Raw genomic sequence first — 27,096 nt, 5'->3', positions numbered from 1 at the left:
TGCTGGGACCTCCCAAGTTAACGCTTGCACGAATGAGATCCAGTGTAAGCTTAAGGCTGCTGCCAATGGCGGTGTGGGGTGCCGATGCTGATAGTAAATCCAGATTATGTTGTTTACAGGAAATTTGCTGTGATTTCCTGTAGTTCCAAGCGTGGAGTTGTATCTACGTGCTCCATCGTTTGGTGGTGAGGGGATCGTGAGGTACGGCTCCGTCACCTTTGCGCTAACGACCCGGGCCGCTCTCAGGCAGTGCTTTAAACCATCAATGACTAAAAACGCTGAGGTTCGCTCCCACGTCCCTGCGCTCTCCAGGAACGCTCTCGGGTAGGAAGAGCCACGCGCCGGCACTGATTTACGCCGCGCGCTCCGCTCTGCTCAGCCAGAAGCGCTCGAGCTCTTCGCAGCGGGGCCGGCGCTGCAGCCGTGCCGGGACTCCGTGCAGGATCGCCTCGGTGCCCGCCTCGTTGCCCCCCGCTCGCGCTCCCGCGGGCCGGGGAAGGCGGCGCGGCCGTTGCTGGGGGCGGCGGCCGTTACCGGGGCGGGCCCGGGGCGGCGCGCGCGTGCGGGGAGGGGCGCGAGGCGTATCCCGGCGAGGGGCCGCGCCACCGCAGCGTCCCGCGGCCGCAGCCACCCGCAGCCTGCTTCCCTCTTTTCCTCCCGGTCTCCGGTACGGCCCGGCCACGGAGAGGTAAGGCGACGTCCCGCTCTCCGCTCGGCACCTGCGCGTGGCGGCGCGGCGCTGAGAAGGCCCGCCCGGAGTTTCTTGCCGCCGGCCGGGGAGGCGGGTACTCCGGGGGCGCTCGGCCGGCTGCTCGGGGACGCGGCGGGGCTCGGCTCAGGCCCTGCTCTGCCCGCGGCCGTCCGCCCTCCCGCGGCCCCGGCGGGCGTCGGCCGTTCGGGGCCGTCAATGATTAACCGCGGCCGGGAGCGCGGTGCTGGCTCCTGCCGGCCGCAGCCCTTGGTCCCGGCTGCCTTGATGCCGAGTGCGCTGATCCAGCGCCGCGTTCTCTCCTGTAGCGCTGCTTTGCGCTTCCGCACGGGCTGGGGAGCGCCGCGGCACGGCGACGGAGGGACGGAGGTCGCTGCGCCCTCGCTGTTGTCCCTGCGCACATGCTGAAGGGTTTTACTTGTCTGCGCCGCGAGCGCTGCCCTGAGGTGGTAGGGACCGTGTTTATTCTTTAACATCCGCTGTCTCCCTTACCGTGCCCGCTCGATGCAGGCGTTGGGTGCGCGGCTGGCAGTGTTACCCTCTGGCACAGCGCGGCGCTGCCTTTGCTGAGCTGTAAGCTAGCGACGTATGCCTCTTCCCCACCCTCTGCCCCACCACCCTGCGGTGTGAATCACTGCCAGGCTGTCTTCCCTTGGAGAACTGAGAGGTGCCGCAGGAAATCCTTCTGTTGCATTCCAGGCCACGTTCCCTGGATCGGTTCGGTTGATTCTAGCTTGGAAACGTGTAAAGCTTTTTGTATGTAGAGGGAACTGTGGTCTGTCTTGTGGGAATCCTTTTGTGGTAACTTTTTGAATTCTCTGTGAATGTTACAAAGCACCTTTCTCCCCTTTTTCTTCAAAGTGCAATTATTCAAGGAGACTAAACTAAAGACTTTATAAAAAGAGTGGAAAAGAATGTTGAATGCCAAATGTCAGGGCTAACCAAGGGTGGATCTGTGCTGGCCGTGAGAGGAGCCCTGTGGGCATTGACCTGTTGAATGCCGTTAGCTGGATGGAGCCTTCCAGCTGCCCTGAACAGGGCGCTGCGCCCCGGCCACGATTGTTTCTATGGATGTGTTCAGAACGTGTAAACATGGAATGGTTTCCAGGTTGGAACAGGTTGAGCTTTGTGAGGCTTCATCTCAGCCTGCTGGAGCTGAACGCTGCTGCTGGGGTGAGTGTTCTCCCACAGCTTATGCTATGGGGGATGAAGAAATTTGGCCTTTTAGGAGAACGGCAAGCTCTGTTAAATGTAAGGAGATGCCAATGGAGATAACAGTTATACTGTGTCAGGTACTGTATAAACATATAACAGGGCAAGGTCACTACTCTGGAAAATTTGCTGCTTAGGAAAGCGTTGTGATTAAAATGAAGGAAATTAAATCCCCTTTGAAATGTTTTCAGTACTGCTCCTTGCCGAAGGGTCTGCTTCCACAGCCGTGAGCACGGTAGCTGTTCTGAACTTCATTTACCCAGAGAAGGAAAGTATACATGAGGGTCTTTGTGCTGTTTGACATCTAGTAATGAGTCTAAGCGTTCTGTGCAGTGCCTCCGAGTAGTGTCCATGTTGGAGAAGGTTTGGTTCTCAGTCTAGTTCAGTTGTTCTTTCCTGATCTTTCTCAAGGAAATGCTATTAAGACTATGGCAAATCACCACCTTGCTGTTTGCTGAGCTTTAAGGAAATTTGTGGCCAGAAACAAATCTTGTGGTTTGGGTCAGTTTGTAAGAGAGAACGCAAGATTACAACGCCTTGAGCTGCATTTCACGTGTTCTCTGAGCTTTCTTGTAGAAATAGTGGAATGAGCAAAGCCGTGACTGTCAGAAGTTGCAGATGTTAATTCCCCAGCATCGTTGTATTTACGTTCTATTTTGTCCATGCATTATTTCTGTTGTCATTCTGGGCCCTGTATTTAATTGTGTGTTTTCAGGGCCCAGGCCTTAGAGGTCTTTGAACACTGTTAATCAATGTTAGTTATCTAGAATAGAAAGAAATGCTCAGGCATTGCCTAAAAACAATCTGAAGTGGTGCTCTATGCATCCAAAGGGAAGGCCGAACTCCACTTCTCACTGTGAACTGGAGGGTTTCAAAAGGAAAGTGCGTAACAATTTGGAGAAGGCGGTGAGGCTTTGCACAGAGATCAAGGGAAGAAAAACAACTAGTTGTTGTTTGTAATTAACTTGTGGATAACATTTAGGATTTGTTGTCTGTGCTGCTCTGGAGAAACATGCTTTCCTACAGCTATTGCTGTTGTCTCTTCCATCCTCCCTGGTTTTGTGCTCTGTCCCCATCCTTGTGCTTCTCCACCCTCCTGCCCTTTCTGCCTTTCTTAGGTGCTTCACCAGTTTTCTCTTTAAGTTTTTGCCTTCCTGTACAAAAGATGTGAAATGGTTAACTTCAGTAGTGAAGTGGCTTTGTTTTAGTCTGGGCTGGAAGTTTTAGTCTGGACCAGACTTTGTTTTAGTCTGGTAGGAAGGTCTGCCGCCTTCCTCCTGCTAATAATATTTGGAAGAGTTTTTATATCAAAGAACTGGACTCTGAACTTCACTGAGATTAGCAGGGAGCTGTGGAGTTCTCACCTGTTTGTTTCTGAGCACCTTGAGCTTCAGAAAGGCAATGCAGGATTGTTCTGCCTCTGTGTTTGCTGTCCTGGGGATGATAAATGATGATGTACTTCACTTGCAGGTTTATTTGCTACGCCATAACTTCTGTTTCCAGTGTATGTATACTTCACAGTTGGACTAGATGATCTTGGGAGGTTCCTTCCATCAAAACTATTCTATTTGGCGTGTTTGTATATGGTTCTCACAGCCAGCCTATGGCCCTGATGGTGCCGTGTGGTACTGCAGCAAAGCTCTGCTCCTCACTTGGTGTGAATTGATAGGGCGGTAGGGAAAGCTGCGTCCAGCTCACACCTGGAGTCTTCACCAGCAGTGTGCACAAAACATATTGCTTAGTTTCAGGAGGGGTTGTGGGAGCACAAGGAATGTGAAGTTTGGGATGCTGTGGAGTGAAAACCAGCATTTTTGACCATTCCGTTTCACAGCATGTGGGTGGAACAGATGGGTGAAGAGGGCAGGTCTAGCAGCTGGGAATTTTGGTTCTGAATGGAAGTGTAATTCCCCTTGTTCTGCATATAGGGATTAGAAGAAATCTGTTTTCACTTATGAGCCTCCGCTGTCTTTCCTGCCGAAAGTTTGTACGAGACTTGTGTTGAAGCTCTGTAATGAAATCATCTGTGCGAGTTCCATCTGGGGAGTGTGTGCATTCGCATGTAAGGGCTCAGAACTGAAATGTGATTGGGGTGGAAGGAGAAGCCAATGTTTCCCTACACATGAGAAGTCATCAGACGTGACTGACCCATTTTTGTGATGGACTTCGCAAACAGACTTCAGAATTAGTAAGGAGTCAAATCCCAGTTTCTCAGTTAGAAAAAGTCAATTTTAAATTGGAGGCCACCATAGGAAATTTGCTCTATTACAAAGTGATTATTAAACAGCAGTCACGCTGCTTTGTTATTATCTTGGAGCAATTATGCTTTTCTTAGGCTTTGTACTTAAAATGCTTCCAACCGTTTTTCCATTTAGATGAGGCAAATAGTGCTGCAGACCCTAAATAGGGTTTTGGAATCAAGTCAGAGTTCTATGTGTATTTTCAACTCATCTTGTAAAACAACTAATATAGAATGCCTGTCCATCCTTTGGGAATACAGAGAGATTAATCTAAAAATACACTTGGTAAACTCACACTAGGAAAGGGTTGTAACATAACATTCTCAAAACTTATTCTTGGTTTGCTCTTAACTGAAGCTACAGGGTTTCTCCCAAAGGCGTGAGTTACAAATGAATCTGCAATACTTTGTGACTCCTAGTCCTTTTCCTTCAAACAAAAGGTCCTTTCAATGTTTTGTGGAATGGTTTCTGATTTTCATGTGGTCATTCAAGAAAAGGATAGTGATTAGCCTTCATAATAAGCCTTTCAGCACCTTCTCTAGTGACTTGCTGACTGAAAAGATGTCTATGGCTGGGTACTGTATCCAGCCTTTAAAGTACTGGTGGATCTAATTGTTGGAGTACTGAGAAGGTGAGAGCTGAAAGGTCAAGAAGAAAACACACCCATGTGTGAATACAAGCATATACCCGCTCAGAGCTGGAGACAGATTTTGGTCTGTGTAAACTGGTGGAGCTTTGTTTATTTTGATGTTCACTGGCTAACGGTCTGCTTGGTTTTGTTCTGTTGTTGTGGGTTTTTAAAATTATTATTATTTTATTAAGTGGTAGGTAACTTAAACCTGATGTTTCCATGAGCTGTGTTCCTGTAAGCGGGCTGGCATGGTGGCAGGCAGTGTTATCTGATTGTGCTGCACACAGCTGAGCGGACAGTGAGCATGATTTCCTGAAGGTGCGACTGTCCTGTAGAGTTGTGGCTGTGTTCTGAGTTAGCACTAAGTCAGCAGTGCAGTCTCACCAAGCTGTTATCCTTTGGTGCTGGTGAGGCTTGCCTGCCTGGCAGTGCTTCAGAATAAACACCCTCTGCTTTGGGGCAGGTGGGCAGGAGGCTGTTACCCCAACCTTGTGCAAAGTCTGTGCAAGAATTCACGGTGTTTGCTGAACCTTGCCTGGAATGACATCAAAAGGTAGCATTTGTACTATGAGATTTTTCTCTGTGATGGTAACTCTAATGCAGCCTGGTTGTTTTTTGTTAGAAATGTGTGCAGAACTCATCCTGACACTTCAGTGCCAAGATGTCTGCCTGAGCTCTCTCCATTGTGCGGAGAAGCATCTGGCTTTTATTGCTGCTGAGGGCTGCCTCGTGCTGGCAGCTAATGGTGTAGGGCATTGGGACTTGAGACCTTCTGAGTTTAGATGCATCTGCCAATAAAGAGTATCGGGGCTTCAGGTGACTCTCGGTTCAAGCATACACTCAGGTGGTCATTTCAAACTGAATTACTTCTTCATAACATGTAAATAACATTTTTCAGATCGTACTCATTTGCATACATGTCCCACGCGTGCCTTCTATTTCTCTTAAGCTATCCACTTTGAATGTGAAATGAATTTCGTGTGTGATGGTTGGCACATGATTAAATGCACCAAAAGCAGCAGTCTGGGTACAGTGGCACTCAGACAAGGTGGGGTTGTGTTCAGAGGCTGTGGCTTGTAATAGCCACAAGAAAACCTGCAAGTATCAAAATGCCATCAGTAAGGGACTTCTCACGCTGTGTTGATGGAGGGAATAACTGCCTTATGCCTTCATACTAGTTGGTATGGAATTTGATTTAGGACCTCTGGACTTGGTCTGAATAAAATGTTGCCTCTTTTGTAATGCTGCTTTCCAATAATAACTTACTGCTGACTGTAAATTGTTTTGAGCTGGCTAGTTTAAGCTGTTGGCATGAATTTGTGCTTCAGAGCTTGCATTCCTTACTCTGGAGCTGATGAGGAGAGTGATAGCATGAAGACAGAGTGCTTGCACAGCATTCATGTGGAGAGTCTTTCACAACTCCTGTGGCCTTCTGTTTACTGGGGCTGCTTTGCTACTGCACTGGAAGAAGGAAATCTATTTCTCATGGAAATCCCTACAGAATTTGAAAGTTTTTTTCCTCCACAGCCAAATTGCATTGTGTGTAAGCATGGTGGGAACCAGAAAGGGCTGCATGATGCATCTGGCTAACAGAGTAGCAGCCAGATCAGGAACATAAAGGCAAGATCAGCAGAAAGGGTTTTGAAGATCAGCTGTAGTATTTATGTAGTATGTAGCCTCTGTTGTCTTACTGTCCTTCTGCTCAGTATGCTTTCCAGTGGTGTCTGCAAAGTGAAGCAAATACAAATGAATTAGAGCAGCTGCTGTGGCTGTGGAAAGAGTGCCTGGTGGTTGGAAAGGCCTGTACTGAGAGTGGAAGCTCCTGGGGGCTGGAAGGAGCACTGGTGGCCTGAGAGCTCCAGGTTCTCAACTGTGGCTGTTGAGGTACTCCCGTGGGAATGGGAGCTCATGAGGTGATGGTAGAAGTGAGAGATTACAGCAAAGTGTGGCGGTAACACAAGATCAGGACTTGGTGTCTTGGAGGAAGCCTTTTGCTGAGCAGACACTGAGTTTTATGGCAGAAAATCTTCAATTCTCTGGTATTTATCTTTGTGTGAAAAGGGGCTGTGGATAGTGTCCTGTGTTATCTGACATGTGCTTCGTGCAGGAAATCATCTGCATCAGTAAAGTTGTACTTTTGTGATACGAGTGTTAATTCTGTATGTTGTCTTATGACCTTTGTAATATTTCTATTGAATCCTGCTCTCTCTTTGTTGTACTGCTATTTTTGGTACTAGGTGGCTCTAACCATTGAAGTGTCAGTGACGTGACATTGAGTGCATCACGACACGGTGTGTGTCCTTGCAGCTTTTTCCTCTCAGTAGTGTAAGCCCTTTGTGGGTCTGAAATAAATAAAGTCTGGGTCCTGTGCTGCTCAGCTCCTGCGAAAGGGATATTTCCCTCTAAGGCCTTGTCAGCACTTCAGCTAGGTTAGCAGTTTTGCAGCGCTTCTGACGTGAGTGGGAGTTTGGCTCTGTGTGGGAATACTGCATGGGAGGCAGCTGCAGAGCAGTGTGCTGCCTTTCATTGGAGTGCTCAGGTGCTCCTGTAGTGCACAGTCCTGAAACTCCTGGCAGCTCTGACACTGCTCACGAACCACAGAGAGAGCTGAGATGAAAAGTGCTCAATAATGTGAAGCATTTTACTTTTTTTTTTATTATTTTTATTATTTTTTTTTTTTAACAAATAGACTAAGCTTACAAAAATAAGGAAATCCTGAGCAAGGGCAGATAGTTGGGCATTCTGGAAAGTCACTCTACTGTTGCCTAATCTGGCAACAGATGGTCATGGATATAAATTCATTCATTATGCTGCCATTCATTGACAAAGAATGATGGGCTACCTTTCTCTTGGCTAACAGGAGGAGCTGATGTTCCCATGTTAGCATTTTAACATGATTTCTTTCTCTTAAGTTACACTGTATCTGGCCCTAATCATATTTATTTACTTTGCAAGTTATCCCGCAGATGAGGAAACATGGGAAACTTCTAAGTGCCATCCTCATGTTGGGTTTTCAGAGGTAATAAGCACAGAAAGTTTTAATTGGAGTTGTGTGCAGTCAGGTTCTCTGAAGTTCAGACTGCAAGTGAATGGTACCTTCTGATTCTTTTTAATGAGAATTGCTACAGAGTGAAACTAAATTAATTAAGCTATTGCAAGGGGTTTGTTAAGTGGTAGAAGGATCATTTTGCAGTTGCAATGTCTATTAAACTGTAAAAGGATAGTTACTACTACACTGAATCATATCAAAGGAAAAAAGCAATGTAAAAATTATTACATCGAATATCACATTCTTAAAACATTCACTGTTTTAGTTGTACTCTCTTGAAGTTGAAAATAGTATCTTCTTCTTAGACATTTCCAGTAGTATCTTATTATTTAAATGCCAGCTGTGTAGGAACGACTTGCTATTCGTATTTCTGGTAATCTTTTGGACTTTATATTCTATTAGAATGCTAATTTTGTCTTGTTTTTAAGCATTGTTTTAAATTTTTCATTTTATAAATAACTATGTATGTTAATATATTCAGATACACCTAAAACTTGATGGTAAGTAATTTCTATTACTTAACCATAAGGCATCAGTGCTGAAGGAAGACCTATCAGCAGCTTCACGCTTGTCCTTTAGAGGTGCCCAGTGCCAGTACCACACTCTTTCATAGCTCACATTTCCCTTTTGCATGTACAGCGTATTTGTTTTCAAGGGTGGGGAGCAACAGATCAGTTGTGACCAAGAGTCTCTGCTTTTTCTGTAAGTTCTAACATTGATCGTTGGGAACCAGAGTTGGTTTTGTTTATAAAAGAAGGCTTAACACAATGAAGAACCACAGTTTTGCCTTCCTCTGCTGCCATGAGGGTATTTAAACATGAGGGATTAAAATAATTGTTCCTCTTCCAACTACATCCCATGTAAAATGCCTTTTTCACACAAAATGTTTATAATGCATTAAAAATATATATATATCTTGGCAAAAAATCATGTTTGACATAAGATTGACACAAGCATTTTATCTGAAGTCCAAGTTGGCCTTTAAATAATTAGAGGAGTAATTAGTTCCTGTATGAGAAGCTTGCCCCAAGTCTTTGGGGGTTGTTCTGCTATTTTTTATGTTGTTCCCAGGAAGTGTCTGCTTTGACATATAAATCAGTGCTTCGTGGATCCTTCTGTTCTGAGGCTATGAGAGAGCTCTGTATGCTTTCCTCTGTGATGTGAGATACCACATGGGAATGGGTTCTCATTATGTCATGACTGAATCAAAGCAAGGTCCCCCGGGAAATTTGCTCCTCCTTCCTATTAAAACTTCAAATGCATCTTGAGCTATATTTATTTTTGTAAACTGATTTCACTATACATTTTCATTATGATTTCATTCATGCAACAACATAAGGGTATTTTCCTGTTACCTCCCTCCATGTTGAAGACTGGACTTCTGTGTTAAGAGAGTGAGCCTAATCTCTAGCACTCTGAAACAGACAACCCAGAGCATGTGCTCTGTGGCTCTGCTCTGCTCTTGTACCTTGTGTGGGAACTTCTGAGTCACGGCCTGAACCACTGTGAGCACCTGGGGAAAGGACCCGGTCAGCCCTGGGAGCACAGGTGAAGGCAATCCAGCTGTGTGACTGGGAGGGGTGGAATCTGGCTGCATCTCTACTAGACCCCATTTAAGGGCTGACTGCCACTGGGGAAGGATCTCTTTCTGGAGATCCATGTTTGGTAAAGCTTTCCCCAGAGAACCTGGAATCTTTTCATGCATGGGAGCAATCTTCTTCAATCTTCTTCCCTTCTTTTATATCACCTTTCTATTGTGCTGGTCCTTCTGTTGTCACATCTCTGTTGTAACACCCTTCCCACTGTATTGATCTGTCCCATTGCTGCATATCTGGAGGGGAAGAGGAGTGTGAAGCAGATTAGACTTTGGTCTTCCTGTAAGAAGGGAGGATGGTGTGGTGTAGAATGAACTGGAGGCTCCCATTATTTCCTGGACTGAGTGCGTGCTCTCAGGGTGTGATGTGGTGCTCCCTCCCACTTGCAGTGTAAACTCAGCATCCACAGCCTTGGTGCGTTACCCACTGATTATGTTCAGTAGGTACCCTTTTTCTCTCCTGTAGTTGTTCTTCGCTCAGTTAGAAGCATGTGCATTCAGATGTTTTCTCTGCCTGCTGTTTACTTAGATAAGCAATTCTTCAATTTCTTTCAAAAAGTGTTGTGAAAATACCTCTTTCTTTGTCAGACTGTCTAAAAATGTATGCACATGGGTGGCATTACTAAGAAAATGTCTATTTTGGTTTTGTTCACTGAAAAGGAATTCCTTTATAAAGCGCTGGGAAGAAATATTTGATAGAGACAGTGTGACTAATTTCTTTTCAGCATGCAAAATATGAAGTACAGCTTCTGTCCTTATGTTAGGAGTCTGAAGACAGATTACATGGAGGACGTGCCAGTTTGAAAACAGTGGTGATTGCATGTTAATTGGAAATGAGGTATTCCAGCTGTCATTAATCCTAGAAGCTGTAAAATGCTTAATTGTTCTGATTTTCTGGAAATGAATGGGAGGAGGGTTTCTGCCCAGAAAATGACAACATTATTTTTTTAGTGGTTGCTTTATTTTTTTTCCTCTGGTCTTCTCTTAGAATTGACTGTAAGATGACTTTGTGTAAGCTAACATATGTATATTTAGACAAGTCCGTGCTGAATTTTCCAATAAATCTGTGGCGATTGTTTTCAACTTGTCAACACTTAGGCTGTCTGAGGCACTTCTTTTTTTTGAGTTCTCCAACCTCTGCCAGAACAGCTTGATCTTACAGATCAGCCTCAGTGTGCAAAATTGGCAAGTAACACTCACAATGGACTTGAAGTGCTGGCAGAACTCAGCCAAGAGGAGGTGGTTTTCACAGAGAGGTATGGGAGATCTGTAGTGTCCACAAACTAAGCAGAATGTTTTTCTCAGTTTTCTTAAGGCCACTGAAGTCTGTAGAAATTGAGTTCCCTTTCGGCACCAAACATATCCTGGCTCATCAGGGCATCAGTGATCGTCTTAACCAGGGTTCTCCAGCTTTGTGATGTTGCTTGGTTACTGGCATTCCCACAGCACTTAAATAAAACAAAGCAAATGTTGGTGGTTATGGGGTTTTTTTTGTTCTTTTTTTTTTTTTTAACGTTTCTGTTTATGGACTGGTCTGCTGTATGGATCCAAACAAAACAGAACTGTAAATCCTCTGCAGCTTCTTTAATCATCCTTTTTTTTTTTCCTTAAGTATTCCATTTGGCTGCTCGCAGAGGTTTTCTATTTCAAATATGCTTTTTCAGTATGTTGGACTACTTCTAGGATTCGGGGATTCTGCGCATGCACTCATTAAATTCAGAAACCAGGATCCTGGCTATAAGTAAGGCATAACAAAAAATGGCTTTTGCTGTCAGGCCGTCTGCTACCTATGGCTAGAAGGCTGTCTTCTAGATATACTCTGTGTATCCTGTGTTGGGAGTGGGAAAAAGGATAAAGCTTAGCTTGGAATGCGTGAGAAAGTATTTTATTTAGTAATGATAATAATAATAAAGAACTGGTGTAAGTGTTGGACTTAGGATTTCATGTCATTTTGAGTACTTTAGAATGTAGCTTCAGCCTCCTGCCCCTAGGGTAACAGTTTTGATGTATGGGCTCATCTGTTTCACTGGAAATTGTCATCTCCAGTCCAATTAGCTGAACCTGATAGAGCACACAGACACTGAGGTCCCTGTGTAGCTGAGGTGTACTACATGGTAGTTTTTCTTTTGCTACCTTTGTCCCACAGGAGACTCTGTCAAATGAAAAATACCATCTTTGGGCTGAAAGATGTGACAAATTGGAGATGGCATTATATTGGCACCTGCAAAGGAATTGGGTTGATTTGCTTTTTTATTTTTATTTATTTATTTTTTTCTTTTTTGACGATGTTGTTGCCAAAGGAATCTCATGTCAGTGAGTTTATTAGTAAGTAGCAAAAAGAGAGCTTTCTTTAAATCTGCTGGACTCATCAGCCATTTGCCTGGTGTGGATTACAGAAATTTTCTTAGTGTTTCTGAGAGTAGAGAAATAAAAATATTAATAATTGTAGATATTTGTAAATGAGCCAGAGATTGAGGGTAGAAAAAAAAACTGTGTCTATGTAAGCATTTCCAACTGTGGAAGGATCTGTCAGAAGCGTGGCTGCTGTAGGAAGCAGGCAGCAATTCTTGTAGGCAGAGGAAATTCCAAGTGTTGCCTTTGACCAAATGAAGGTGCTTCGATAGTTCCCATAGCCTAGTCCTCTTAACAATTTTGTGGTTACAGTGTACTTTTGACAGGGAACTTCTAAGGGAGGTGTCACATGTAATGAGATGTTAGGCATAGTAACTGTATGATATTTTTCCAGTGTCACGCAACTCACCTGTTTCTGTGTTCTGGTCCATTCCAGTTCTATTTTGCTCAGTAGGAAAACGCTTTGGCCTCAGAGGAAAATGTTGACTGCTGTTGGGTTAGTGGGAATAACTGACTAAAATAACAACAGGTTCCTGTTAGGGGAATAAAGATACTTGCAGACTTTTTATACATGGACTTCTTTTACAAAACAAACCATCTGTGCTTTAGCTCAACTCAAAGCTTCCACAGAACCAGGCAAAGTCTCATATGGGGCAAAAAAGAACAGAATTCTTGATGAGTTCTCTAAAACTTAAAGCTAATAGTGAACATCAGAGCTTGTCTGCTTTTTAAACCATGCTGTCTTGTGTTGGCTGGAACTGAAGCCATGCCAGCTGTATCTCTGTGTTGCCTGCTTTCTGCTGTGAGAGCCTTCAAGAACAAGACCACACAGCATTTATAGGTTTTCTTCCTTGTTGCAGCTGTTCTTCATTTACTGTAGTTCCTGCCCGGATTGGATCATTGCTGAACGTGGATCCTATCCTTTGCCTTACTGAGGTATTATCATATTTGTGTTGCTGGACAGAAGTCTGGTGTAGGAGCTGGTTCAGTCCCAAAGCATTTATTTGGTTGTTTCTCAATCCTGAAGTCAACAGATTCCTTCTGCTATAAAATATTTGGCAAATACCAGATAGAAGATAGCACAAGATCCCCGAGTAAAACTATAATTGTATGCAAGTCTTGTTTTTGTAAGAAATGCAGATTTTAAGCATCAAGATGGATTGTCCTGAGCAGCTGGATCCTGCTGAGTATCTTTAAGATTGCATTCCCTGGCAGGAGCTGAAAACTCCCAACTCACAAAATGAAACATGGTGGCAACCAGTTTGACTTTGAGGGGTGTTATTAAATGATGAAGTACAGAGGTGCAAAGCAGCAATCTCGCAGCTGTGTTGAAGTGAAGCAGTGGCAGACAAGGAGTATCACTCACATCAGCCACATCAGAGCTGGCAGTCTTTGCTGGACAAAAGACTGTAAATAACCTCTGTATTTGGTCATGTCAGCATGTCGTGGAAGGTTCCCTGCCTTCTGTGGACTTGTTCCACTCTACATGTTCCTTCAGCACTGACCTTTGTCACTGTTTCATACTTAACACTTTCTGACCCGTGTTTAGGATATTTCCTCAGGAATGGAGGTGCTGAAGGTTGTATTTACTGTTAGGATCTAGAAGGCACACAGGGCTATAGTGGAATCAGCTGAGTGTGGTGTTCAGTGTTTGAGCTCTCCTGTGTGGCAGGTGTATTTTGAAACCTCAGGTTAAGGGGTCAGAACTAGGCATCAGAAGAGAAGTGATAGGGAGATTGTTCGGTTTTGTTTTAATTCTTCAAAAGTGGAAAGAAAGCTGGTCAAGGATAAGATCTCCTGTGCGGAGTGTTACATAACTCATGGACTTTTTGGATCTCTAATCTCAAACTTTTAAGGTGTACATCCATATGTAGCACTGTTTGGTCTACATTGTATTAGTAATTGGTTCTGGTGTTCATGTGTGTGATGGTGGTGCACTAGTACTAGGATTAGGCAAAAGCTGAAGAGATCAGAGTGCAAGGTGGAAGAGATTTAAGTGACTGATCTATCTGTATATTCTCCAAACTTGTAGAACTGTGGTGAGCACTGATACTAAATGCTTTTCTTTTGGCTTATGTTTGGTTTTGGTGCTTTTACTCCTCACTGATGTGAGGTCTGGGGGTGTGATATCTGAATATCTGCTTCTTATTTCTTTTTTTAAGGTGCTGAGGGGGTATTTAATGGCATCTCTTCCGTACACATGGCTTTCATCAGCTATAGATTTGGCACTGAGGGATATGGGCCGCTGTTCCTGAAGTGTCTGTTTCATCTGCTAAGTTATGTCGAACAAAGTTACCCTACTTGAGGGTCTTTTTGTGTGTGTGTGTGTGTGTGTGTGTGTCTGAAAACACAAAATTGCTTTAACCTACTATTGCAAGAATTGACCTTTTCCTTTTGTTGAGAAATTATCTTAAATGTTTGCAGACTTCAAGCTGTGGTATTTAACTTTCATATTATCAAAGAAAATAAGGTCCCTTTTAACTGTTGTACATTTACTCTTTATTTCCTTTTGTCCCCCTTGAATTGTTATTTCCTGCATGATGTTTTCTTTAATAATGTGTCATGGAACACAGAATGAGGACAAAATGGTGAATCAGAAGATAGCAAATTATTCCTTATGAATTCTTTTCTTTTTTTCTTCAAGGTATTGCATCTTATTTGGTCAAACTTGATAGATGGAATATTTGGGAAGAAAGAACCTTTCCAACATCCAATAAAGGGATTATTATTAATTTTTTTTTTTGGTCAATTTCACGTATGTTATGTAGCCGTCTTGGTTACTTTGTCTGTTTTATGGTACAGTAGTGCAAAACAAGCGCTTCTATTTTTTGCTTGTGTTCCTTTGTCTTTTAAAGTGTCTTGAAAAAATAACAACAGCCTTCAAAGTACAATAAATACAATTCTAACTTAAATAATTTCATGCACTGACCAAGTTTCATACTTGAGGCCACATCAGGAATGGACTTTTATCTTTACCTCTCACTTTAGTCATTAATATTTTGTTAAGTTCAAGAGGGTGGAAATTATCAGAAGTCGCTGATTAGGGAAGACGATTTGTATATCTGTGTTTGAAGTTGTAAGCTTACTCTCATTTAATTTCCAGTTTTACAATTTTCACTGCAGTTAGAAAGGAATCTCTCCCACAGCTTGTCTTGAGTCAGAACAAACCTGAGGTTGTGCGGGGAGTGTGCTATGCTGGGAAAAAAAAAAAAAGAATAGCTAGGATTTCTCAGTATGATAATGTGGTGGTTTGATCTTTTAAAATCCTTGGAATACCACCTGCAGACTACAGATGTTACTGGAAGGAGATAGAGACCCATTTTTGAATAAGAAATGCAGTAACTACCAGATCTTTTACCATCCAGTCTCAATTTAAGTCTTCACTAGACAAGAGGGATGCATGCAGTCTTGTTCTCAGCCCTTTCTTGTACCTCTTTGAAGGGAATAAAGGCTTGAGTCTTGTCTTTGTTTACATTAAAGAACAAATTGCTGGTAGGGCCCATAGGATGAGTATTGTGCCAAAAACACACAAGTGAGTATGCTTCCCTCACCAGATTTCCTGCCCCTCTGTTTTCAGCTCTCAAATCTGCACTTGTGTAGATTCAACACCCAGAACTTCTCTTTAACATCGTGACATGTGTGAATACTTGTATTTCTTCAGCGAAGCATCACATTTTAAATTGCTCCATTCATCTCTTTTATTTTGAACTTAACTGCGATTCAGCAAGCCATGCAGTAATATGTGTTTAGATTGCAGTGAAGTTCAGGACCTAAGCTGTCAGAGCCTTTGTTCTGGGAGGCTTTGCTGGGTGAAGTGCTTCAGGAAACACCTGGCTCTTCCAGGTGCAGAAGCAATTAAGAACTTTCTATGTTGCTTTAAAATAAAGTTTGTGATTCTGTTAAGCAAGGAAGTCCTTGCTATAATCTTTGGGAAAATATGTGGTTTTGAAAGCATGAACAGTCAGAAATAGTCACGCATTTTTTAATGCAGATGGAAGAGCTCAGCTTGCAAAGGGAAACCATTTGTACTGGCTTAGGAGAGGCTGATTTCAGTGACTGGTATGTTCAGAACTGTGATGTGGTAATTCTGGGGTTAGTTTGAGGCTACTGAACAGATCTTATTCCCAAGCAAACAAGGACCAGTGTGCCTTAAGTGGCAACTAGAAATAATATCCTGCGCACATAGTTGAGTTTGCAGACTGATTTCTCCGTGCTGTGGAAGAGAGGACAAAATGTAGCAATTAATTCTGTTCCTTTATTTATTTATTTATTTTCTATCAATGAAATGAGGAGATCATTTTCTATCCATCACTGTATGGACGTGGGCACATAGCTGTTTGTGTAGTTTTATGTTCTTAACTTTGGGAAGAGTTACTCTAAAATTCCTATGGAAGTCAGCCCTTGTCATGTGGGTGAGGTGCTGGTGTCACTCTTCATGCTTCACTTCGTTTCAGCTTGGTCAGTGCTCTTGAAATAATGATGTTGCTTATTGTGCTGGTGGTGTTCAGAGTGATTGAATCAGTGACTTGTGAGTTACTTTATCTGTTGCACCTACAGCCCTCTTCCTTTCATAGGTAGAGCAACTTGCATTACTCAAAGTCTTTTATTTTCAGCTCAGGTACTTGAATGTAAGGTACTACTCCAGTGTGCTGACTAGATTGAGTTTAAAATATGAGACTGTTTTTGGAAATAAGCATCCTTCATCCATTTTCTGCTTTGGTCAATGTGTGGATGCTGACAGATGCCCATACCAGTTTTTGCAGGGCTTACCTTCAGTGCCATACGTGCTTAGGCAATGCCTAAGACTTGTTAGATCCATTCTTGACCATGCATGCAATACTCTGACTTAAAACAAGTCTTTTCTAAGAAATCATCTCCTGTAAGGAGAGATCACTAAAGTAAACAAAAAGTAAGTTGGTTGGTAACTTTCTTTAACTGCCACCTGTCTTTGCAGGAGATACAGACCACTGGAGAAGATAGAAAAACAAGAACAGAAGCTGGAGACGTTCGCAGTGGTGAGATACCTTTCACGTTTCTCTTTGCAAATTGGTGTGACTGAGCTTACCTAGTCCCGTGCTAGAACCTCAGGTCACACTTTCAACCTATCCTTTAAAACTGAATTCATCAGCTTTCTTGAACTGTTCTACTAAAGCTGATTGTAGTTCAATGTGCCACATGTCTCAGGAATGACAGAAGGAAAAAAAAGAAAAGAAAAAAGAAAAAGAAACAAAAACAAATGCAACAATTAAGAAAATTTTATTTTAATTCCTTACTTTGTAGCTTTGACTTCATACAAAAGTACAGATTAGTGGCTGGGTATGCTCACTTTTGCATTGCATGTTTGTGTGATAAAGAACAAATATAAAGTTTGTTTACTCATTGATTCTATCAGTTCAGAAACAACAAGCCAGGAACTTTAGGGTCTGCTTTCACCATGGGAATGCAGACTATTTAAACATCACAGAAGGTGTTTTGGTTCTTGTTTTGTTTGTGGAGCCTATCTTTCACCACTTCAGTTAAATTTCTTTCTTTTAGCTTTTCTCTGTGTGTCACTAAGTTAATAATCTCTTATTATAATGTCCCACTGCTTCTTCTCATCCTTTTGAAATTGGGCTACTGTGAAGATGTAACATGATTTGCAGCTGAAGGTTTTGTTCAATTGGTATTTGGAAATAATCTCTCATTTAATACCATCCAAGACCGTGTTTGGAGTGTGGTGAGGAAAAGACAGCTGCATAGATATAGGGGGGAAAAGAAAGAGGAGGCAGGGAGTGGTGTAGGAGGGGAGAAATGGAGACTCTGATTACCTCTGTTCAGAGGTCGCCTGAACCCAATACATTTTGACACTTGTTTTGAAGAAAACACTTTGTTTCAAGGTATCAAGTAATTCCTTCGGATACTGTGTTAGAAAGGAATCAGCGAGTCTCTGTCCAGCGTGTTATGACTGAGCCTGATAAGTGGGCTAGTCACCTCGCCTTTCTGTTCATCAAATGTCCTCAAGGTTCTCCAGTTTACTTGCAACCCAAACATCTGGATTGTGTTCCTTATCAATAACCTCCTGAGAAATCTTCAGTGAGTCACTTAATACCTCATTTTTAGGTTAGTAAAATGACACAGCAATACCATTCTTCTGCACTTCATCTTGGGTGTTTGGATAATAAATCTTGTACTCAGATGTTATTATGAAAGGCAGAAGGAGGACTCATTTGCACATGTTCTACACATACCATATTTCTGCACTATTTCTCCTTTGGTAAGGATTTCTTTTATATCTTTTTAAAATGTAGTTTCTACATGACAAAATGCCAAAGCATTTGGTGATGGAAGGCTTAGAGGGAGTTGCTGAATAGGTTGTCTTTTAGTTAACCATTTAGCACTTCAAACATGGTAGCTGTGAGCACTGTGACTTCTTCAAAGGACGGAGGATAGGTACGGGTGCTCAAAGTTGTTCCCATACATCTGTTCATCCTAAGTGTGGTGAGAATGTGCTGAAATATTGCTTGCCTAACTACTTACTTAAACTAAGTGAATCACTGAGTCAGGTCTTGACCAGACCTTGAACTGCTAGAAACAGATGACCTGTCTAGAGAGCAGGATAGTTTGGTAGCATCTCTCCCCTTGTTAGAAGTGTTACACAACACAGGAATTTCTCAGAGGAGCTGAGCTGGTTTTCAGTGACTTCAATTAAAGATGGTAATTTCTCAGCTGTGCTTGGCCTTTCACATCAGAATAATGGCCTGTGGCTCTGAAAATAGGGAAATTGTTGCTGGCAAGCCACTGGAGGGCTAAGTTAGTGAACCAAATCATGCAACTGGAGAGGCACTGGTAAGGAGGTCAGTATATCCCTCAGGCTGATAAAGTGCTGGTTTTCTAGCTCTGAGAAACCTCCAGGTTGCTATTAAAAGATGACAGGTATATGTAAATCTTCCTTCTAGAAGTAAGGCCAACACTACTAATCAGTTCTGAAACTATGTTCCTATAGTTTCTTTCTATTTATACCTGTCAGTAAAATAATTTAGTAATAATATTATTTATCTATTTACAGCTTAGCTACTTGAATTTAAAGTGCCATATAAATAAGTACAGAAATGATGGAATCTTGTGGACACTGAATATTGAGGCAGGTTTTATATCAGAAACTGAGAAGAGTATAGTACAGTATCCTGGCATGTTTTTTCTCTATGACTTGCTGTAGAGTCACCCTCAACAGCAGCCAAGCACTCACAGGGTGGCTCAGTGTCTCTTCCAGTGTGGACTGATGGGACAGAGTGTGAAAATAAAAAAGGCAAAAGTGAAAAGATTCATGGCTTGAGCTAAAAATGGTATAATAGGTGATGGAAGGTTGTGAGAAGGAGGGGAAGTAACACAAGGAAAGCAAAGAGGATTGGCTCACCACTTTCCACATGTGGACTGATGCCCAGCCTGCCCCAGAACAACAGCAACCTTGTAAACTACAACAACAACAACAAAAAAAAGCCTCTACCTCAGCTCTTATTGCTAAGCTTGATGGTGCATAGCATGAAGTATGGAAATAAGGGAGTGATGTTTCCCTTTCTTCAGTCACTGGGGACTAGCATTGGGAACTGTATGTGACATATCTAAATGTAAAAGTTGAAGGTGGCCGTCTTAATTCTCAAAGTGGACTTTTCACTCAAAGAGAAATGTGGTGTCACAAGGTTTGGGTAATAATGCAGTAAGTGCACAATGCAGTGAATCTTGAGTGTTTCCATAAAACCTACTATACAGTTGTTCTTGGCTTTTTGTTGGAAACACTAATTTGAGCAAAATTTTCCATGAATGCTTGGGAAAAGTGAACGTATTCATAAAAAAGCAGCCTGCAATGAAGACAAAGCAGAACTGCTTTTCTCTAGAATGTTCTGAAAATATCCATGTTTGAGATGGTAGTTTTTTGGGGAGGACAGTGGTAGCTTGTATTTTTTGTTCCATCTTCAGAGGGCATGCTCTACTCTGAGTAAGTTGGAAGAAATGTTGGAAGAACCCTTAGGGCAAACGCCTTCTCTGAGAGCAGTGAGATGGAGTGTTCTGCCAGTACTGAGGACCAAGGCTGTGATTTATGCACTGTCCAAAAGCAGGGTTGTACATGGGGATAAGGTGGTGAAAGGCTTATGCTGTCAGAAGAGAAATACAGTAGTTCAGACAGTGTAAAAGGAGCCAAAGCGTTCCCTGTTTGCTGCGCTCAGATTGTGAGCAGGGTGGTTAGACTCCCAGGTCTAAGCTAATGACCAGAACCCCTATGGAAAGTAATGATGGATAAAATTGGAATATGTAGTGTGTCAACATTATTTGGGAGCTCTGTGTTTCTAAGGAAGACATCGATTGGAACTAGATTTCTCTGCCTGTGTAAGCTGCTTCTCATACATGTGTCTCATTTTCATTTTTGGAGAGAAGAGTCCAAATATTGAGTTACTATAGAGCCAGCACTCTCTAGCCAATTCCTTGGTTCTGTGGATGCTAGCAGTAGGGCTCTGTTAACCACAGAATCTAATAGCTGTTCATTTCTATTGCTTGCAGGGCTGGCCATTTTGGTGTGGCTAAATCAGAGGTGTTAGTTTGTAGTTCTGACTGCGTGGTTTGTTTGCAGTAAGAAGCCACTCTGAATGATGAGCATGACTGCTCTTTGTAAATGAAGATCACTGCTTTAAGCAAGGTTTCATGAAAGTATGTATTGTCAAACATTTTAAAGCAAAAGCTCTTCAGGAGTCACCTTTGCCATTATTTGAGGAGACTAGGGGAATGAAGGAAAGGCATAGCTGATACAAGGCCTTACTTGACAATAAGCACTGTCATCGGCTATTCTCTGAGCGCATAAACCACAGTAATTTCCTGCTTTGATACGAAGAACTTCTCTCATCTTAAGTTTTACTGTGATATCGGCTCTGTAGGGAGGGATAACTGGCTGATGGGGAATTCAAATGGCTTTTTTGGAGAAGCTTTGTTCAGCAGATGTTTCTGAGAAATGTTCCAGTTGTGATGAAGTAATACTTTTTTCCAACAAAAGCCCCATTCGATTGGAAAATTCCCAGCCAGCTCAGTTTATTCTGTCAGTTCTTACTGCTTACGGAATAGTTAGAGCAAGTTGAGAAGCTGAAAATTCAGCTTGCTTAGTGAGTTAACTCTGTTATTTGGCCCAAGTTCTTTGATAGTGCATAGTGCCTACTTGCAGTGCGTAGGAGGTTGTAAGTGCAATTGTAGCATTGATAATTAGCAGCAGCACAACAGAGATGTAGGAGATTAGGCATATTTTCCTGTGTGCTACTCATCTGAAGTGTGCTGGTACACGTTTGCTCAGGTAGTTTGGGTATGGTATCCATCAGTACACTGACAGTTCCAACTGATAGGGCACAGCTGGGAATTGCAAGTAGTAACTTCACCAGATGATTTTGAATGCTCAGTCTCACAGAGCAAGCATGTTACTTTATCCTACAAAAGTCTCTTGACTATTCCTTTGTAGAAGTTCTGGACTGATGCAAAGTGAAGGTCTGTCTGATGTTATTTGCCCATCAGGATTGTCTCTGGCCAATTAAGAAGTCTGTACTTTTTTTTCACTTATATTTTTTAGAGCCGCTTCTATGCCTGACTAAATCGGGGCCTCAGTCCATGCGTGTCAGGCAGAACCTTATATGACACTGACCTTTGGAAGCAGAAAAGTTCTCTGACTCACTGATCATCAGGGGAGACTGTCTAAGGTGCCTTGGTTTCTTTTTGCTGATACTCAATCTGCATTCACTGACTTTACTTCTACATTAATATTGATACGTCTGTGAACAATAATACCTGAGTATCAGTGGTTTCAACTGGAAAGAATAACTGGTTTCTTTTTTTCTTTCTCTAAGCAAAGTGCACTTCAGTACACTGTAATAGCTGCTTATTTAGTGGGCAGTGGCAAGTAGATGAAGGGCCTGTTTAGACAATAAGTAATTATAGGTTGGATTATTTAATGCTTCTGTTCTTGTTGCTTTTTCCAGGAATACCTTTTGTTAACACTGGAAAACAGGATTTTCCATGAGGATAGGGAAGTGAGGGAGGAGAAGCAAGCTGTGTCTAAGTCTAAGAACAGCAAAATACCGGTAGTACTGTGGCCAGTATAGGGTGTGACTGTGGATACTGTAAACAGGGGAATGCTGCTGGGTCTGCATTTGTTTTCACATGTGCATCACGTCACTGTAGAAGCGAAATTTATAAGGGTTTTTGATTATGTCTTATTTATATGTACAAATGCCTGTGTACATGATTTAAATTAAAAAATTAAAGTTTAAGATAAAAAATTGCATCTTCTTCAGAGGAGCTGTGTAGTATGAAAACGAAAGGCTGCATTTAATTTCAGGATTCTGTCTTGCAAGATTCAGACAGCTCTGACATGTTTAGATTAAGTAAGTACTTACCTTCAAGCACATGCAAAATTCCAAAGGTTTACATACACTCTAAGCATTCTTTAGTCATTCAACAAGCATGAGATTTCTTTAGGACCTTCTTGCCTTCCTTTGAGTATCTGGCTTTATCTGAACTAATCAAAACATTAAAGTACTTTCAGAGCTCTTTTAAAGTTCTTTTTTTCCCAGACCTCACTGTAAACTTGCTGTTTGTCATCATGCTTCCCTGCATGCTCAGCCAGTGCAGTTCCAGCAACTGTATCCAAAGCACTGTGCCCAGAGGATCTTTCTCTGAGCATGAGCTCTGCTGTGCAAGTAGTGGATGGAAGACTACATACATTCTTGAATTTAAAGGAGTTGCTTCAGCATGTGCTTGAGCATCAGCCCTGTGCATCTAGCTCTTTGGTGACATCTGAACTGAAGAGAGGAAAGAGCATGAACTTGAGTACTCAGTAGAAAGAAAGCTGAGAGGTGAGTAGCTCTGGGACTTCCTTTAAACTTAGGATCTATTTGAAGTTGACAGAAATTCACTCTAATGATCACACTACACAGGTTAGTGTAGATGTGGAAGTTTCTCAGCGTTCACTTTTGTTCCTCTGTTTGTACTGTTCAGACAGACCATTGCGTCAGAGGAAAGGTACTCTGCTACATTTGATACTCTGGTGTTAAGATACTCTGCTGTTATCATTCTAGCAGTTCACATTTGGGCAACCACAGATGCAAATTAGCTAACACTGTCTCTTGGAATGTCATTCTGAGCTGAAGTATGAGCTGACATAAATGACTACTGATGATTCAAGTGCCTGGCAAGAATGACTTTGATAGTTTGTAAGGACTTGCAGTTTGTAAGGACTAAAAATTGTCCGTTCTGGGAGGAGAGGGTTTGCAGGAGGTTCATGGCAATGTAGAGTTCAAACAGCTCATATTTTGCAAGTTCGCTTTATCTGTATATTTGGCAAGATTCATTCAGGCATTTGAGGGAGAGCAAGACTGTAACGTTTATTTTGGCTAGTATTGCTGTGGAAAGTGAATTTTCTCAATCTGAAATTCTCTTTCCAGATTTCCCCACCCCTCTACTGTGCATATACTGGCTGTGTAGTTAAATCCAGATAAAACTAGACTTGTCTCTGCTAGTGAGATGCATGTAATAAACCCAGGAATTTTAGACATGTTCAGTTTATGCTGGATGAGGGAGTTGCTTTTCAGATGCTCCTCTAGGATGCCAGCCAGCAGAACACAGGCTTTAGGCCCTCAGCAGGGTTACAAACACCACAGTGGTGTGATAAATTCACCACTGTTGCGGAACAAGGAGGGAATGGAGTCTCTTGGCACAGTCCCTGCAGCGGAGAACTGTAGAAGCCAAGCAGGTCATTACATCTTCCTGAGCAGTTGTGGAAGTTGTGCTACTGATGGAGTGATGCTGGGATTCTTTCCTTTGGAGTCCTGGAGTGGGGAAGTGCCTTTGCTGACTCTTGAATGGTGCTAGGAAACCAATAGGTAGATTTGAGGAGAAGATGAAAAATATGGAATTCCTTTTCCCCTCCTAACAAATAATCTAGTAGTTAAAGCACAAAGCACACTTCTAGTGTTGCTGCAGACAGATTTGGAGCAAGTGCTAGATCTTCGAAACCTGTAGGCAGGTGGCATTCTGCTATTACTGGATTGCTGGATGAGTTGTCATGGTCTCTTCCATTTGAGCTGTTTCCCTTTGTTTAAATAAACATTTACCTGAGGTACTTAGAGAACAGGAATCATTCTTACAGAAGTTCTGATTTGGTGAGTTGGTGATTCCCTACTTTGAAACAAAAATTTGGTGTGTAATGTCCTAGGTGAATATATTCCAACATTTATAGTATTTATTTTTAGTTTGTAGTTATTGTAGCATGCTGGTGTGTGTTTGTTTTGTAACAGAGTGGTGTCAGAAAAGAAATTTAATGGAAGCTTTGCCACCACTGTTTTGAACTGAAACTTCATTCCACCAGGACACATTTTTGGTAGGTAGTGTAAACCTGATGATGGTTGAGGTAAAATCAGATCTCATATCTCAGCTAGGATGCTAAACCAAATGAGTAAGAAGTCCAAGTATGTGATGGTACATATGCTGTCAAGAGTCAAAGGAGAAAACTCTGGATTTTAGATTCGTGGCACTCTGCTTCAAATGGCATACAGCCACGCAGCTGTAATGAAGGGCCGAGAGAGTGGGAGCAGTTTGTGCCAAGTTGCTTGGCTGTTCACAAGATACAAAGCTGATCGTGGCTTTCATATAATGTAAATACCTTTCCACAGAAGGATGTGGTACTGGATAATAAGACTCCATTCCAGAGATCAGTGTTCGTTAAGATCTGAATTCCTAGTTTTTTCTTCAACAGTATTGCACGTGTTTTGTGATGTTGCCAGCTTTTTAAAATGCTACTTATTTGTTAATTAATTGTGCCTATAATTGTACTTGACAAATCAGTCATACTGTAAAGTGAAATAAATTATAAGCGTCATACTGTATTCATTGTTTCCACACACTAATGAACTAATGTGGCTTCTTAGAAGAACAGTAAAAATGAAATGAATTTCTGGTGTCTGATGTTTAGCAAAGACTTGTTTAGTTTTTCTCTAGTAGAGTATTTTATGAATGAACATGTGTTGTTCCTCGCTGCCTTGTCTGAACAAGAGTAAGTGGGAGATCAGCTGTGTATCTTCATCTCTATTTTTGCCAGCAGTACAACAGAATGGTTTGTTTGTTTGTTTTTCTTTTAAATTAATGATAGCATTTGAACTACTGTGATTTAATTTGAAAGGAATTTAATGCAAGTTTGTCAAGTGACAGAGTAGGGAAAGTGAAGAAAGGGAAAGCGAAGAGGTTTGGATCATGGAGCTTGTTCCCACTCCCAGAGTAGTTGGCTGCCATCCTCTGGTCTGGGTGAGAGGTTGTAACAGGCCACAAAAAAATCAGGCTGAGTGTGTTTTTGTGTTATGTGCTTCTTAATGCACAGATAAAAAAAAAATTGAGGTAACAAATCAAACATCTTTGAATGAATGAAAGACACATAATGGCCATCAAGGAGGAGCAGTGTTCATATCTCATCAATGTGAGTAGTTGTTTACTCTCTGTGTTTAGTACAGAAGATGACTGTATGTGTAAAAATGTGTTTGTGTGGCTATGAAATATATGTTTGTGCCGTTAGGAGAAAAAACAGTTTTATTTCAGTTAGAGGATAGGTAGATGGGGAAAGCTAGTGTCAAGTGATGATGCTGTGGTGATTCTAGCAGGTGATTTAATTTATTTTTCGATTAGCTTTTCTAGGAGTGTGTGTTCCTGCCTCTCCTATCTTAGCAGTTAGAGAATATTGTCTTTGTGCTGGTACACATCTGTTGCAGCATGGATACATTGCTATGTACGGGAATTTTATGTGTCCTCTTCTGTAGCCTGATTTTCCATCTCTATATTTCACTGTAACTAATGCAGAGTTGACTTTTTGTCAATGTTTTGATTCAGCTATCTCATATGGCAGAGCTTTTATTTGTTTGGTTACCAACAAATGGTAAGAGCAAAGGCCAACATTTTGCAGTGCATGGAAGAGGTGGATTTAGAATTGAGCCTTAAGTATCAGTCAGAAGAAAAATAACTTTTAATGGTTGATATTTTAGAGCATAGTAACCATGCATTAGACTAAATTTCTTCTTGAATGGATTACTCAGAAGTACAAGAAAAGATCAGCAAAATGTTACCACTTAACTTTTTTTTCCTATTTTTCCTGTTATCACAAATGCAGACATCTATCTTACAGCTGGCTGAATTCAGCTGCTTATAGAATCATAAAATCACAGGGTTGGTAGGAACCTACAAGATTATCTAGTCCAGCCGTCCTCCCTTTACCATACCTACAGAAAAACACTAAACCATATCTCTTAGCTCCTTATCTAGATGCTCATTGATTGCTAAGGCACTGGGACAGATTGCCCAGACAGGACAAGGATGTTCCATTGCTAGAGGCATTCAAGGCCAGGTTGGATGGGTCACCTCTACCCACGATGGGGGAGTTGGAACTTGATGGTCTTTAAGGGTCCCTCCAACCTAAGCCATTCTGTGATGGGATAGGCTTAGCATTCAAAGGCTGTCCAGCAAGGTCGGTGTGGTAGGTCACAGTACTTGCTAACCTATAAGCATTTTGTGGTGACAGTGGCTGGATCCCAGTGTTGCTGTGGTGTCTGATGGAGGTCTCACCGGTGCAAAGTAGAGGAGCAGGATCGCTTTCCTCAACCTTCTCACCACTCTTCTTCTGTTGCAGCTCAGGAAATGTCTGTGTCATTGATGAAAATATTAAAGAGCACAGGTTCCACTACTGATCCTTCATGAACACCACTTGTCACTGATATCCATCCAGACATTGAGCCACTGACCACCATTTTCATGATACAATCTCACAACCAGTTCCTTGTCCATCTAACAGTTCACCCATCAAATCCATACTTTCTAGTACCAGTCTCACCTCTCTGTTTTTCATCATTACAGCAGAGAGATCCATGGATTTTTATGGTGCTAAATGGCAAAATTGAGTTCCTGATGCACCTTTGCATACTTTTTGCACTTCAATATCTTGCTACCTATTTCCAAGCAAACAGTTTCTACGGCTGTTGTATCTTTGAGACATCTGCTTCTTTCTCAGACTGTCACGTCAATCATCTCAGAAATCCTCAGGGAGGAGGTGATAAACAGTGGGGGAGCACAAACCTGTTTTCTGTTGGAATTCAGACTTACATGTGGAATCAGTGAGGCGTCTTATTTCCTGCATCCTGTTTACAGCTCTGCAGCCAGTGGATTTCAGGCAGTGTGGTAACCATCCCTAATCAGGCTGCCTTAGCTGAGCAGAAGGGAGATCTGCTGCTCTATGTAGTTGAAACGAGCACGACTTCTGTAGTGTCTGTG

General features: G+C 42.2%; 1 protein-coding gene across 1 annotated transcript in view; it reads left to right on the top strand.

Annotated features, from left to right (window-relative positions):
* Window positions 1-561: 561 nt before the first annotated feature.
* SPATS2L (spermatogenesis associated serine rich 2 like) overlaps window positions 562-27,096 on the top strand; it is a 67,517-nt gene continuing 40,982 nt past the window's right edge. Inside the window, exons 1-2 of the mRNA XM_072341697.1 lie at window positions 562-688; window positions 16,739-16,799. The gene's annotated coding sequence lies outside the window, so the exon portion shown is untranslated. The remainder of the gene's footprint in view (window positions 689-16,738; window positions 16,800-27,096) is intronic.

The sequence above is a fragment of the Excalfactoria chinensis genome, chromosome 7, assembly GCF_039878825.1.
Source record: "Excalfactoria chinensis isolate bCotChi1 chromosome 7, bCotChi1.hap2, whole genome shotgun sequence".
Lineage (NCBI taxonomy): Eukaryota > Metazoa > Chordata > Aves > Galliformes > Phasianidae > Excalfactoria > Excalfactoria chinensis.
Note: the sequence above shows the minus strand (reverse complement) of the source record. Positions and strands in the feature narration are given on the sequence as shown.